Source organism: Tachypleus tridentatus, chromosome 4 (genome assembly GCF_004210375.1).
Source record: "Tachypleus tridentatus isolate NWPU-2018 chromosome 4, ASM421037v1, whole genome shotgun sequence".
Taxonomy (NCBI): domain Eukaryota; kingdom Metazoa; phylum Arthropoda; class Merostomata; order Xiphosura; family Limulidae; genus Tachypleus; species Tachypleus tridentatus.
The window spans coordinates 48,462,188-48,478,868 of record NC_134828.1 but is presented as its reverse complement, the minus strand read 5'-3'; the positions used below and the strand labels follow the sequence as shown (position 1 = coordinate 48,478,868).

General features: G+C 34.4%; 1 protein-coding gene across 1 annotated transcript in view; it reads left to right on the top strand.

Moving 5' to 3' along the window:
• The window catches only part of LOC143249080 (protein unc-13 homolog B-like), a 169,435-nt gene that overhangs the window by 21,611 nt on the left and 131,143 nt on the right, over nucleotides 1–16,681 (top strand). Inside the window, 1 exon segment of the mRNA XM_076498292.1 lies at nucleotides 13,705–13,769. The gene's annotated coding sequence lies outside the window, so the exon portion shown is untranslated.

Here is a 16,681-nt window from a genome sequence, read left to right as displayed (position 1 = left end):
CTTATTCTACCATGTTATCACTTCAACTTTTTTTGCATATATAATATTGGCGTACAGCCATATTACCGACAAGATAAAAAGCACTTTACATTTGTTTAATTTCAAGCTACCTAAAAAGGTTTTTTTTTTTTTTTAAGTGTAAACATATGCGTTACACTCAATATTTCAATTTGTGTAGCGCCACACTGGCTCAAAGTTTACTAGTTTCTTCTTCAAAGCTACATAATGATATGTTTCAGGCTAAGTATGATTATTCGAGAGAGAAAGAGTTAAATTTACATACACACGCATGTACGTATGTATATATATTCTTAAGCCTTAATGTAATATCTGTAACAAAGCCTGTTGTCACTATATAACGTTATAACGTTCATGCGAAATAGAAAAGACTAGGTGAGTGACAAAAAATATCATGAATTCATTTTCTCTCTGATTAATAAAATAATAATTTTAGGAAAAAAGGAAAATATAAAGTCAAAGTAATTAAACTAATTTTATTTATTCCATAAATTCTATTAATAGATTGAGCTTTTAGTATTTTAATATATATATATATATATATGTAAACATACACATAAAGAGGAAGAAACGAACACATGTTGTCAACGTGTAGACAGCCAATGTAACATGTTAAAGAACACTATCATGAGCTTACCGTGATAATCAGTTAATGATAGATCAGGTGCATACTTCACGATCAAGTGGTTGAAGCGTTCGTCTCATACTCTTAGGATCGAGGGTTCGAATCCCCGTCGCACTAAACATGCTTATCCTTTCAGCCTTGGGGCATTATGAAGGTACGGTCAATCCCACTATCCATTGGTAAAAGAGTAGCCCAAAAGTTAGGATGAGCAGTGATGACTAGCTGTCTTCCCTCTAGTCTTACAGTGGTAAATCAAGGACGGTTAAGGACAGATAGTTTTGCTCGAAATTCAAAAACAAACAAACAAGCGTGCTTTACAAAAATAGGTGGATGGTCTGTCATATAGACGTGGATAAACACAATGAATTTTATAAATCACCTTTCTTAACACTTTTATAAAATTCGTATTTGTTACTTTTTGATTGCGGTAAGTAAAGGAGTTGCGAAAACTTCTTTAAGGTGAATTTTCAACAAATTTAATAATTGCCTTAGAAACTGTACTTTGGTTAGGTATAATTCCTCTGTGGTTGTCATATTTTTAAACACTTTAGTTTTTGAGTAAAAAATGAAACAAAATATGCGGGTTTCGAATTCAAGTTCCTCTCGGTCGTTTAGCTGTTTCTGTGACGTTTTACAACTGTGACGTAATAGTTGCCAAACACGCTTCGTTGCGCGCCGACCATTTTGTTCCTTTCAGTGCTGGTGTTTTATGTAAATCTATCGGTGCTTTTTTCGGATTATATACTTTGTGAGACTATTTTTAGTCGTGATATTGCTACTTTATGTTTGTTTTATGATAACATGGTTTACTGCGTTGCTTATGGTTGTAAAAACGGTTCGGCATCAGGCAAAAGCTTCTTTTCGTTTCCGTGCAAGGGAAGAAACCGGCAAGGGGGCGACAGTGGGTGCAGATGGTCAATAGGAAGAACTGGACACCTTCACACCATGCAAAGCTTTGTCAAGATCACTTTGAACGCTCATGTTTTGTGTCGAATCCCATCGGCAGTAGACATGATCGTCTCCACCATCTTTCCTCGTGTAGAGCTGAGGACTGATCTCAGTCTGCTGCATACAGGTTCCACCTCTCTGAAGCCATCCCTTGCCATCATGAAAAGAACAAACTTAAAGGTTTGTGTGCAGTATAAAGCGATAAACAATAACTAGTATTATATAATAATTTAAAAAGTACAAGTTTTTGAAGAATGTAACTGGATATACACATTTCACATTCATGAGCGTGTTTTGCATTTGTGGCACCTAAAAGTCAGTGTAACCTTGATTTCCTTCTAGACAGTGGACAAATCTATCCCAGATAGAGTATATTCCAAATTTAAAAGCTGGTAGATCATTCTGTAGATGTTTTTGTAACATTTTTACATATGGAAAAGTTTGAATACCATTTTTCAAATTTAACATTTTAAGATAAATTTAAATAATACTATGTCTTGAACATGTTGAAGTAATCAAGTACATGTTATGTACCTTTAAAAAAAAAATTGTAGACTTGTAAACAATCAAATATAAACTCCATAACATATTTCCATAACTCATCATAATAAAATTAATCTTAACACAGTACTTTGACATTATCATATTACATTTAAATCTCATAAACCTCATAAAGCATGTTGTTTTAATATATAATCTTATTTCTTCAGTATCACTCACAGTTCCGCTACTCTCGCTCGTGGAACTGTCCTCATCACTAGAACTTGTCAGATCTGTGTTAAAAGTAACTGTTCTAGGTTCGTTCAGAGTAGGTTTGAATTGATATGGCGCTACTCGACACTGTTCAGAACACAAAGTCAAAACAGACTCCGCCTCTGTTTCTCCGTATGCTATGGCCATGTTTATTTACATTCAACGCGCTGGCGTTGGCGGTTTGTGTGGCAACTATTACGTCACAGTACTTTTCCTAGCGGCATACGTAAAAACTAAAACGTTCGGATTGCCACTCGGAAAGGGCTCTTTCTGCACGAAGTTCTATGTTTCATTTATTAGCACATAAATGTGAACCTGCAAAATTAATCAGTATGAGTAGTTCTTCTGACTGCAAAGTTTTCTTTTTTCTGTAAAATTCACCTTTAACTATACTCTTCAAAAAAAGAAACGCAAAAGGCAAAATATGAGACACATTGTTAACAAGTTTATTCCGGGTAGTTCTATATGACATGTGTGAAACTTTGCACATTCACTGCTGAACATCTAAAGTCTGCAAAGGCGAAGTCCACGCTCACTAGGTGAAGTTTAACGTCACTCAACGTCAATAACGAGTATGCCCCCGTGAGCATCAATAACTGCTTGGCATCTCCTGCCCATGGAAGCGATGAGATGACGAATCACGTCCTGTGGAATGGCTGTCCACTCAGCCTGCAAAGCTGCTGCAAGCTGAGGTAGAGTCTGCGGTTGAGGTTGTCGCTGTCGCAGACATCCAAAGATGTTCGATGGGGTTTAAATCTGGTGATCTGGAGGGCCAGGGAAGAACGTTGATGTTGTGGTGTCTCAAGAAGACGGTGGTGAGTCGGGCTGTGTGAGGACGGGCGTTGTCATGTTGAAAAACATCGTTGACGTTCACCATGATGGGTTGCACATGGGGCCTACGAATCTCGTAGACGGTTGCGTACGGTCTGATCGGAAATCCTACGCAGCCCTGGTATGGTTGAGGCAGTAGACGTCGCAGTGGTGGTCCTATCCCGAAGGTGACGTAACCGCATGTTGCGATCTTGTGCGGGCGTGGTCACACGAGGTCTGCCAGATCGTGGACGGTCACGAGTTGATCCATGTTGTTGGTGACGATTCCATAGCCTTGTGATGGTGCTTGGGTGGACATTCACAGCTCTGGCAACATCTGATCGAGATTCGCCTGCTTCCAAGCAACCAATGGCGTTGTTGCGTTGTGCTTCAGTCAGTCTTGGCGTAATTGTATTGCGTGTCGGTGGCTTAACACTGAGCTATGGAAACCGAGAACCCGTCACTTTTATAGGAATTTTGCACATGTTGCACTTGCAGAACATGCAGATATATCAAACAAATTTATTGGACATGCATGCGTTTTGGCGAAAAATCCGATGTTTTCCTCCGTTTTCAAAGTGCACAACTTTTATTGTCATTTTGGTCTGACAATCAGTGCCTTTACACGTGTAACATTACATACTCTGAGCTTGTAACGTTATTACATATATTTCTCTTTAAAATAACAAATATATCCCTGTTGCGTTTCTTGTTTTGAAGAGTATATAATAAACTCAGGATAGTGAGTCGAATGTTGCTAGTATATAAGTTTAGATGTTGTTGTTGTTTTTTTAAATCGTGATGGCATAATATTTAAAATTTAAAAATCAATTATATAAAATATTCGAGTTAGTTTGTCTGAGGGCCCGGCATGGCCAAGTGTGTTAAGGCGTTCGACTCATAATCCGAGGGTCGCGAGTTCGAATCACGGTCGCACCAAATGCTCGCCCTTTCAGCCGTAGGGGCGTTATAAGTGACGGTCAATCCAGATTCGTTGGTAAAAAAGTAGTGCAAGAGTTGGCGGTGGGTGGTGATGACTAGCTGCCTTCCCTCTAGTCTTACACTGCTAAATTAGGGACGGCTAGCGCAGATAGCCCTCGAGTAGCTTTGTGCGAAATTCAAAAAACAAACAAAAACAAAATAGTTTGTGTGGTTAAACTCGAATTTTAAACGACGAAACTTTGTAATTAAAATCACCAACAGAGGGCTCAGTAAAACTTTAAGATCCGATTTTTTATTTCCAGCTATGTTAACATGACTGTTGAAGAGCATGAGATTAATAAATGTGTTCTTTTTTTTTTTCATTTTGCTAGGTAAGTAGGTTTCAGCAAAACATTTATTTGAAATATAGCGTTGAAGTGTAATAATTGGAGACTCTGGAAATTGCTGTGTCTAGATGCTTCAGTGGAGAGGAACTCTTTTAGACTTCTGGTATTGGAAAAAAGTCTGAAATTAAAGAAACTCCATTAGATTCCTTCACCAAACAAGTTAGATGAAGTTGAGAATCCAAACATATTTCTTAGATGTCAATATTCAACTTACCCAACATGCCAGCAGGAACTCAGTCTGTCCGGTATTCTTCAGTTTGAGTCAAAATTGAATGTCTAATTCTGGTAAGCTTTATAAAGTTTTCCTCACGGATGAGAACTCCGTAAGGAGTATTTTCTATGCAGCCTCAACGTGTGGTTCAGACTGCATAATTAGATGATATAAACGACAGTCTCGAGTGGAATCCCCTTCACTGGATAATAAGCTTCTGGTGAAGGTGCGCAAATCAATTTTAAAAAAGAATTGGAAATAAGTTGTTAATAAAAAGTGATAACACTAATAGCAATATAGACATATACGGTATCTCGCTGGGACAACAGTAAGTCTCCATATTTACAATTCTAGGAGAAAAAACACCTACACACACGATATACGTTGGGAAAGTCAGTATTTTCATCAGTTGCAAGGATAATGCTCGAAAAAATAACAGACAACAGTGCTTTCTAACTTGAAAAGCCAGTTTACTATGTGGTAGGTAAGATGAAACTTACCTCTTGAAATTAGCATTCTTGCCCCCAATATGGTAGAGGCACTAATGAACACGACATCAATAAAGTGATAGCTTACTGCGACTGTCGTGCTTTTATATGCGGCTCAAGGTGTACATCCGCATAAAGTTAAGCCAAGTTATTAAATGACCTTATTTAAAAAAAAAAATATATATAAACAAACTTTGTGAGGCTTAGCCATCGTTTTTACGGCCATCTTTTAGAACATGTTCTTGCGAGTTTGCAAATAATCAAATTGTTGATTCAAAACGGCTCGTTTAGACGTTGTTCGCTCTTCTAAACGAATATGTATTCGTTTAGACGTTTCGAAACGAATATGTGCTAAAGTAGAGGATCAGTTTATAAGACAGGTGTTACCTTTTATATTTTATATTGAGAAAACAAAAATGTTTATATAGATTTAAACGTATTTAGAATGTACTATTGAACGAAATCAATGTCAGTGTACACCAGGAAGTATGTTTTATTTGCAAACGACACTTCAAATAAGTATCACTCATCACGCCATTAGCAACACGTGTTAATAAATGTATATCCTAAAAATCGTATCTTTACATTTTTTAAACACATTTATTAGATTTATAAGTTTTTGAATTTATTGTTAACTATATTTAAATATTAGTAGTGAAAAATGCTTTGGTTGCTACACAACCCACCCAACAGTGGTGTCATTGATGAATTAGTAATTATGTTTAATTCTAAGAATAATATCTGCTTCATTAGGGATACCCAGATAATATGGTGAATGCATAAGAACCGTTTTTATGGTGAGCATGTAGTTTATTGGCTAGTCATGCTGTATATAAGTGTGCTCAAAACCGATTAAAAATGTTTATTTAAAAATGGGCAAACTTCGAAACATTTCACTATAAACACTTGAACATATGTTTAAACATATTTAGGACGAACTAAATCAATTATATGATCTCCAGATCATAAAATAACTATCAGCAAGATTTCATCGTTGTCCCAGTGTACCCTTTTATCACCCCACAGTGGTGCAACGGCATGTCTGCGGACTTACAATGCTAGAAATCGGGTTTTGATACCCCTAATGGGGAGAGCACAGTTAACCCTGACGTTTTGTGCTTAACTTCAAACGAACGAACCCTTTGTATCATTCAGAATGGTTATTTATAAGATAAATATATAGAGAGATATTTTTAAAATAGCGTTTATTTTCTAAAGCAGCAGTATGATTACCTTCTAAACTCAGTAGGCAGTAGAAGGTTCCTGAAATTCTTAAGAGGAATAAGAATGTGTAAGCTTTTACCTACCTGAAGGTGTGAATTTTTTACACTATCTACTGTTGTTAACGTTCCATACACTACCTGATGGCGTTTATTAAATGGTATTAATCAATTCTAAGCATTTTTTATATAAATACATGTTTTTAATGTACTTAATTATTATTATGCAGTCCAGCCTCTAGTTATAATGGGAGTTACGTATATTATGTTAACATATGCAAATCAGTTAATCATGTAACAACCACCATCTGTTTACAGTTGCGATGATATTGAATGTATCAGAACTATATTTTGACATTGTTTGACATTCGTAAGTAATGTGAAGACACTGAAACTTTATCACATTTACAAAAAATATGTAACAGTACTTTCCTACGCAAAATCTTCTTACATTCAAATCATAAACATGCCTTAAGATATGGAATTTAGAACTTCCAAGATGTGGTTAGCCATTTTACTCAATGATATTGGAAAACAAAAGAATGTTCATGAACTTGGGGAACCAAGAGATCTGCAACGAATCGTACCCTAGCCGTAACAACTGATCACTCACGAACACAAAGGTTAATGACAAAATTCATCCATGCACCCCAGTGGGTTGAGCGTGACTTAATGGTTAGTGTGGCAGACTGTGGATGCAAGGTTCCCTAGTTCGCAATCCGTTATCTTCCAAGTAAAAAATCGCATTCGCACTTTGTGGTCATGTATACGTTATAAAAATGATGGTCGAATCTCACTTTTAGATTAGAATAACTCATTGAGCTACCTTCCCTTTAGTCTTTTACTCCAAAATTAGGGATAGCTCGTGCAAGTATCCCATGAAACTTTGCGATAAATTTAACAGGTGAACGTTACGCATCATACTCAAGTACGATCTCCGTATGGAAAAGCGACGCAAGTCATGCGTTTTTTTGTTTGTTTGGGAATTTCGCACAAAGCTACTCGAGGGCTATCTGTGCTAGCCGTCCCTAATTTAGCAGTGTAAGACTAGAGGGAAGGCAGCTAGTCATCACCACCCACCGCCAACTCTTGGGCTACTCTTTTACCAACGAATAGTGGGATTGACCGTCACATTATACACCCCCCACGGCTGGGAGGGCGAGCATGTTTAGCGCGACGCGGGCACGAACCCGCGACCCTCGGATTACGAGTCGCACGCCTTACGCGCTAGGCCATGCCGGGCCAAGTCATGCGTACATAAATTGTTTCCCTTGCGTATCTGTTCAACAATCGTTGGAAAATGAAGCAGATATTCGTGCTATTCCGTGCGAGGATTGTTGTCCAATCGGCTGGACGTAGTTTCTATGAATTTCTGTGTGATTGAACTTTTAAAACGAGTGTTGGGAAACTTTAGTTCTCGTATGGGCCCGGCATGGCCAAGCGTGTTAAGCGTTCGACTCGTAATACGAGGGTCGCGGGTTCGAATCCCGGTCGCACCAAACATGCTCGCCCTCCCAGCCGTGGGGGCGTTATAATGTGACGGTCAACCCCACTGTTCGTTGGTAAAAGAGTAGCCCAAGAGTTGGTGGTGGGTGGTGATGACTAGCTGCCTTTCCTCTAGTCTTACACTGCTAAATTAGGGACAGCTAGCGCAGATAGCCCGCGAAATAAAAACAAACAAACATACAGTTCTCGTATACTAGATGTATTATGGGAAACGCACAGGGAGGTGTGGTGTATTTCGGACATGACAGACTTGCGATGGAGTGTTTTACAATGGAAGCTACATTATGGGACTATTGTCTAGAGGCACATCGTCAGATAGAGCATAACTGGACGTGGCGACAGGTATTCTAATGATGTGCTGAGGCTCCAAAATTCGATTTTATATGAGGTGTAGTACTACTTATCCTCTGGAGAACTAGCTATTTTACGTTTTTCTATTTGATCATGACATTTTTGCTTTGATTGGTAACATAAAACTAAATTAGATTTATCTTCATGAATAAGTTTAAAACTATCGTGTAATAGTTCATGGCAAGAGTGCTCTCATCAGACATATGAGTAGACAATTGGCCTTTTTAAGACAAGCTGTCATTTTATCATGTTTTTGCCAGAAGGTGAATCACTACCGAATGAATCGTGCTCCTGTATTCTGAAGATGGCTGGTATGGGTATTAGAAGTTTATTTTAATTAAATTTTTAATACCCAGACCTGAGGCCAGATTAAGGGTTTTATTGGCCCTAGGCTTTTCAACTTATAGAGGTCCCCTTGAGACACAACCTCTATGTGCAATACGTTTATAGTCATAGCTTGAGGTCCCCTGATTAGTGTGAGTCTCTGTGCTTCAGCCCAGTAAGCCGATACCGTAATCCGGGGTTGCCCATACCAGGCGTCTTGAGAATGAATTATTACATCAAGTAGGTTTCTCATCATCACGAATTGTGCTTCTGATGGAATGATATGACGAATCGGAGTATGCCTGTATTTGTTAGCAGTTGCTTTGCCATCAGTTTTATGGTTGTAATGTAGGCTTAAACTTGTACTGATTTCCCAAATGCTTCATGTATATTTTGTACATTGCTGTGATACTGTTATATTTTCTTCCATTGATTGTTGTTGAACAATTTGAACGTGGATTAATATATAAGGCATATTTGTCTCTAGCGTTATTCTTCTTTCTGTTTATGTGTAATGGCCAGTTCAAACTTGTAATTCTCTCTTCTCAGAAGTGGTCTTCAAGCATCTAAACATCTAAACGTTTATTTAAATCAATCATGCTCATCTTAATTTATTATTCTCGAAGTTTCTTTGTTTGCTGTTATGCACAAAGCTACACAAAGGGTTACCCACTACAAGAAGGAAAACATGGTTTCTAATAGCATAAGTTTGCAGACATATCACTGTGCTTTCCTCGAAGTAACTTCCACACATTTGTATTCCGAGTAAGGTCTTTGGAAAGACGTGTTCTCGATTATCATCTACCTTGTAAAGTACATACTGTGAGAAACTTAACATCACTTTCAGAATAAGAAAGATTCAGTTTTCTATCTTGAACATTTTTTAAAATTAATAGTGCTAGTTTTTCTTATCATTTTCAGAGTCTTGAACTCCTACTGAAACATGGAGTTCTGCCTTAATGTTTTGCATAAAATGTTCTTTACCAGTCAAAACTTTAATTTCAACTTGCTGTCTTGCAGTATTTCAGTCTTGGAAGCTTTAACAGAAAGAATATTGCTATTACTAGGTATAGTATAATTGCCTGTATTTTTATATGCTTCATACTAGTATAGCACTCTGACTAATTAGGTAAAAACTTGCAAATACAGTGTAAACTGTCAACACCTGACTGTACCTGTACTCTGGTGTAATTTATTTTCATACTATGCAGGGATTACATTCCCTTAGTATTTGACTTGTATACCATTTTCTACTGGTATTTACCATATGTATATTGTGTAATATCTTGTAGGGTTTGTACTTATTATGATGATGCTTATAACAAAGCCTGCAAAAGTGTGGGATTACATATATTGTTTAGGTAGATATACTCCCTTTATAAAATTGTAATTTAATATTTTGTTTTGAAAAAACAAAAATTAACAACTTGAAAGTTTAAGTGTGCTATGTGAAGGACTTTACTTCCTGATAAACATACTTAATATGCAGTGTATTCATATTGAAGAAAACAACACCATAAATTATAAATTATAAGTGTACTCATCCTTTAAAAGTGGTTACTTTTCAAAATCACACAATAACGTGGAAATGTGTAGAAGTCTTTGCCTTTGATCATTTTCTATAAATGAAGGCTAGTAAAGCTGTGGAAGTAAATGTTCTATATAAATATTTGTGCCACAGTGAAATATATTTTGTACCATAGTATTGTGAAGGTATATGTACTGTGTAAATATGTGTTTATACACACACACATATATACATATACTTCACTGTGATATTCTTTACATGTAAAAACACTTGGAAATGAGTGTTTCTGCTCAATGAAAGTATACTTCAAAATAAACCTTTTTCACTACCAAATGTATACAATGGAGAAAAAGATGTGGGATAAAATATTTCATATCAGCAACTCTGATATCTTCTAGAAGTGCTCATCTTTCATTTTAAGGTTTAAGTAAAGTAAAACAATGGTGCAGGAGTTTGTGTATTGTATAAATGGCTATACAAGCTGATAAAGGCTTTTACTTAATTTATGATTTAGCAGTGTGGGCTTGTAAAATCCAAATACAAAAAAAAAATCAATGGTAAAGGTATAAGCTTAAATGAAGATAAATAGAAAAAAACTGATGCAATAATAGAAATGTTATGCAATTGTTTTCTGAGATAATTAACATTTATATTCTTGTATGAAAATGGTGTGTGGGTTCTATAATGTAAGAAAGGTTGAAGATAGCTGTAAAGGATCTTTTTTTTAAATATTATGAGTGATTTAAGTTTACCACAATTGAAGAAGCTGTTTTCAAAAGTACAGTTAGCAAACTTTTCATTCCTATCTCTATCCCATCATTGAATAGTGGGGGGATTGCTTCAAGATCTTGATTGTAACAGTCATCTATGTATAAATGAAGGTGAGGATGTTCTCGATGGTAGCAGAAAATGTTGGTTTTATTATAGATTTCTTATGGCTAATTTGCAGATGAGAGTGACTAGCAAAAACCGATGGGAAGGAGCAGAAATTGGCCTTGAATTTTTTCAAAAGCTTTTAAAAGAGGGGAGGCAAGCACTCTCTGAAACTATTCCTTTTTAGGTAACTGTCTTGTGGACACCCCTTTTTTGAAAATTTTGGATCCTACCCTGACATGTGTTATATACATATAGATCGTTATATTAGCGAGTAAAGCTGTTTTCTTGGTATAACACCGATATGACAAAGACGACAACAGTGTGAATGCTTATATACTGTGTGATGCGTGATCACTATATATATACACACATGCACTAACTGGTAAAGGTGTTTTATTGATATATCACTGTTGTAACAAACACAGTAGCAGTGCAGATATATGAGTATTATGTAACTGTCTAAATTTCTTCGTATATATGTTTAGCATAACTCATTGTCATAAATATAAAAGACCATTTGGAAGGTTAATGCTGGATAAACAAGTGTATTCTTTTGTAAAAGGTTTTTATTTAAAATAACTCCATTTATAGGCAAGAAGAATAAACTGACTAAATAGTATACAACTGTACTTCATTTTAGTTGTAGTTGCTCATTACAGTGCTGTCTATAAAAATATATGTGGTGCATTGTAAAAATGATTATACTGTATAATGTTATTATAATGAAGAAAACTACAGTGTTAAAATTTGTTACTTAATGCATGGTTAATTCCTTTGTTTATTATAATTTATTTGTATTAATGATAAGCAACAGATTTAAACATGTGTACTTTTAGAAAAAACATTATGATTGTAGCATTCAAAATGAGCATAAAAAGGAACAACTGGAAACAAACATATTAGATTGGTATATGACAGCTATCGGTAAACATATTAAATTGTTATACTCACACACGAAGATATTTTCTTAGTTTTATGTTTTTGTGATGAATATATATATGTTGTTCCAACTTATATCTGTGTTAACAAACTAGATACATAATATCAAACATTATTCTTATTGAAAGACTAAGAACTAGAGACACCATATTACACATGACACTAATTGTCAAATTAGATACACAGTATTAAACGTGACCCATCTTGAAACATTAATAAACAACATATGCAATATTAAACACAACATTGATTGAAATATTAAAATAGATACACCATATTAAACATAACACTGTCTGAAACATTATCATACTAGATAGACAATATTAATTGAACGATACTGATTGCAACATTATCAAACAAAATAAACAATATTAAATATAATTCTTATTGAAACATTAACAAAGTAGATACATAGTATTAAACATGATACTGAACCAAACATTATCAAACCAGATATACAATATTAAATGTAATTCATCTTGAGGCATTAAAAAAACTAGATAGGCAATAATAAATAAAACTGATTGTAACATTATCAAGCTAGAAACATTAAGACAGTGGATACACAGTATTAAATGTGACATTGAATAAAACATTATGAAACTAAATAAACAATTTTAAACAATGCACTGATTAAAACATTAACAAACTAGACACTTAACAATGAAACCTTACTATAAGTACATTACTCCAAAATATTATCATAAAATATAGAAAATGAGAAAAAGGAAAGAACATTAAATGTATTAGGTGTCAACTGTGGGGCTTTCCCAGAAAAGTGAATAGTAAAAAATTCATTTTTTCTTTAATATCTTATATTTACTGTGTTTTTAGCAACCTAATGATTATTACTTTTGCATATGTTTCACTTGCGTATTTTTTAGTAAGCCTAATTGTTTTTTTAAATTCTACACACATCTTAGTACTTGAGTACATAGTTTTATTGACTTGTTATATATATTTTTTGGAACTATTTACTGCATACCTTTTATGGTTTGTTATATTTTTTCGTTTGGAAAATTACAAGTATCTATAATGATGTGTCAATTTTCTGTAGTACATTGAGATGGTTTTTGCAGATTTACTTTGAATGACTTTCCAAGGTATACCTGGAAAATCTTTATTGATCTATAAAATACATTTTTTTACTGTACATTAAACACATTCTAATTAATTTATTGTTTGTTTCTTATAAAATATACTGAGAATATTTTTATTTATTATTACAATGAATTTTTTTTAATTACATTAAAATATTTTGGTTGATTAATGAAATATTTTAGTTGTACTGCATTGGGGAGATCTCTGATTTGTTTTACACACATCTCAGGTACATGTGAAGATCTTATTGATTTATTTTATGGATTTTCCCAAGTTTCACAAGCAGATATTAACTGCTTCTACATAAACATTTTAAAGTTATACTGATTGGAAGTCCTTTACTTTTGAATGAATATTTTAAATTACATTGACCATATTTGCCTTGGTTTCTTTTATAAATATTTTTATTGTATCCAAATGAGGTGCTCTTTACTTTTGAATAAATATTTTAATTGATACTGATTAAATATTCATTGGTTTTGCATAAATATATCAGGGTTGCAGTTATATTAATTATTAGATTTTTGTAATTTTAGCTGTTTAGGTACATGTATAAATAATATAATCCTTCTATTTGTCATGGTAGGAAATTTTAAACAATCATTAAACAAAATTATGTAAATTCAGTCTGGCTTTTAAAATAAATCTAACTATTGAAATAAACTTCTGTTATTTAAGAGTGGAGGCTCCCTTCGTCCAGCTAGTAAGGATGCAGGAAAAAGCCTGTGGCCACGAAGTGACAGGTAAGACAATATTCAGCATGTATAATAAGAAGTTATTTTTATTGTATGGCTTAAGAGTCATTAATTTTTATTCACAATCATCTTCTATGATATGTATTGAGTTATGGCACCAAGTATGTTGGTTTATTTTAGAATTCTGGATATTTTTATATATGAAAAAAGTAAAGAGACAATCAGCTAATAACAAATTTTCAAAACATAATGTTTATTAATTTATCATAATAAAGGCTTAAGCCCTACTTACAGTTTTTGTGTTTAGGTTATTACTTTGAAATTAAATTTTTCTGATGTTGACATGCCACTTTTAGCCCCTCACCATTGTTTATTTCCTTGGTTTGCTGGAAAAACTTAATACAAATTCTTATATGCAAAAACGGCTCGTTTGGGTTGAGAAAATATTTTACATAGAAGAGCGAACAACGTTTCGACCTTCTTCGGTCATTGTCAGGTTCACAAAGAAAGAGGTAACTGACCGGAAGCTGACCACATGTTTGAAAGGGGTTGTGTAACTGTGTGTCGAAATGTAGAGGGCGGTATTAGATGTTTGAATATATAATTTTATTTATATTAATATAGGTATAAAGGCGTTCCTTTATATTGGTTTATTTTGGGTTTAAGTTGTTGTATAAGTAAGGCTTCTTTAATTTTGCGTTTGTTTATGTTTGTTTCTTTATTTAGTATTTGAGTGTTTTCTATGGTTATGTTGTGTTTATTTGACTTGCAGTGTTCGAAAACGTGTGAAGGTGACTTTTTTATGTTCTTTGAATCTGGTTTCCATTTTTCTACTTGTTTCTCCAATATAGAAGTCATTGCAGTTATCACATTGTATTTTATAAATAATGTTGGTGTGGTGTTTGTCAGTGTAGTTTTTACATAGTATAGACCTTAGTTTTGTGCCGGGTTTTTGAATAAATTTGGTATTAACTGGAATGTCATATTTTGTTACTAATTTTTGCCAAATGTTGGTTATTTGTTTGCTGATGTCAGGAATATATGGTATACAGCAGTATATGGTTTCGTGGTTTTTTGATTCGTGAGCTGTATTTACTTTAGTTGGTTGATTTTGCTTTCTGTGTAGGTGTATGCGTATAATGTTTTTTACGGTTTGTGGAGGAAACTTATTGATGTTGGTGAAGTATTGTTTTATTTTGTCTAATTCATCGTTAATTTTATCTGGTGAGCATAGTTTTATGGCTGTGTTTATTTGGTTTCTTAGTATGTTGAGTTTTTGTTTTGTTTCATGTGCTGAGTCCCAAGGAATGTATAATCCAGTATGGGTGATTTTTCGGTGGATTTCTGTTTTGAATTGTGTGTCAGTTCTTGTAATTTTGAGGTTAAGAAATGATATTTGATTGCTTTCTTCCTGTTCACATGTGAAGTTAATGTTGGGATGTATAGAGTTAATGTGTTTCAACTTGTGTCATAAAAATATTGGCTAGAACTGGTGATACTGGGTTGCCCATGCTTAGGCCATTTGTTTGTATATAGTTTTGGTTGTTGAACATGAAGTTTGTCTTTATCGTGGTGAATTCTATGAGGGTTACAAACTGGTTACTGGGAATTTCTATAGTTGGGTTAGGGTCTCGGATATAGAGTTCTAAGGCTATCTTGCAGGCTTCAGTGGTTGGAACTTCTGTAAAGAGGGATATAACATCGAAACCAACCGAACTTCTGTAAAGAGGGATATAACATCGAAACCAACAGCATTAAATAATCTTGGATCACTGTATGCTTTTTCATGATGTGATTAGACTCGGAAAACCTAGGTGAAGTTAACTCTCAAATTCTTTTTAAATATGAGCTAGGACATTGCACTTTTATAAATATATTTTGATTTTTAACATTTTTATTCAGACTGTAAAATGATAGAATATTCAGAAACCAAATTAAGTATAAATCGAGTTTTGTAGTTTTTTTTAAAGAAAAACCAAAGCATTGGGTTTGCTATCAGTTACAATCATTGTCTGCATCACACATTGATATATTGATTAATCTCTCTGTTTTTTGTGTTTTTTTTGCTTTCTGTGGCCAGGTGCTCAAGGTATTTGTCATATGGTCTTTTAATGTATTTAAATCTTATTCTCAAAATGATACGTGTTGTGCCCACTGCCTACTGAGCTTAGAAGGTAATCATACTGCTGCTTTAGAAAATAAACGCTATTTTAAAAAATATCTCTCTATATATTTATCTTATAAATAACCATTTTGAATGATACAAAGGGTTCGTTCGTTTGAAGTTAAGCACAAAGCGTCAGGGTTAACTGTGCTCTGCCCATTAGGGGTATCAAAACCCGATTTCTAGCATTGTAAGTCCACAGACATGCCGCTGTACCACTGTGGGGTGATAAAAGGGTACACTGGGACAACGATGAAATTTTGCTGATAGTTATTTTGTGATCTGGAGATTATATAATTGATTTATTTCGTCCTAAATATGTTTAAACATATGTTCAAGTGTTTATAGTGAAATGTTTCGAAGTTTGCCCATTTTTAAATAAACATTTTTAATCGGTTTTGAGCACACTTATATACAGCATGACTAGCCAATAAACTACATGCTCACCATAACAACGGTTCTTATGCATTCACCATATTATCTGGGTATCCCTAATGAAGCAGATATTATTCTTAGAATTAAACATAATTACTAATTCATCAATGACACCACCCAACAGTAGCATATAATACTGATGTGTGTGCATTAGTCTTCAGAATAAAGGTGAAGTCTTAGAACTTTTTGATCACATCTTGTATTCAATTAAATATTAGTAGTGAAAAATGCACACACATCAGTATTATACGCTATCCCCTTCAAAGTAATCCCCCTGAGCCAACTTGTTCCAATGTTCCTGCCATATTTGGAAGCAATGCTGGAAGTCTTCAGTTGTTATGCGACTAAGTTCTGCTTTCAC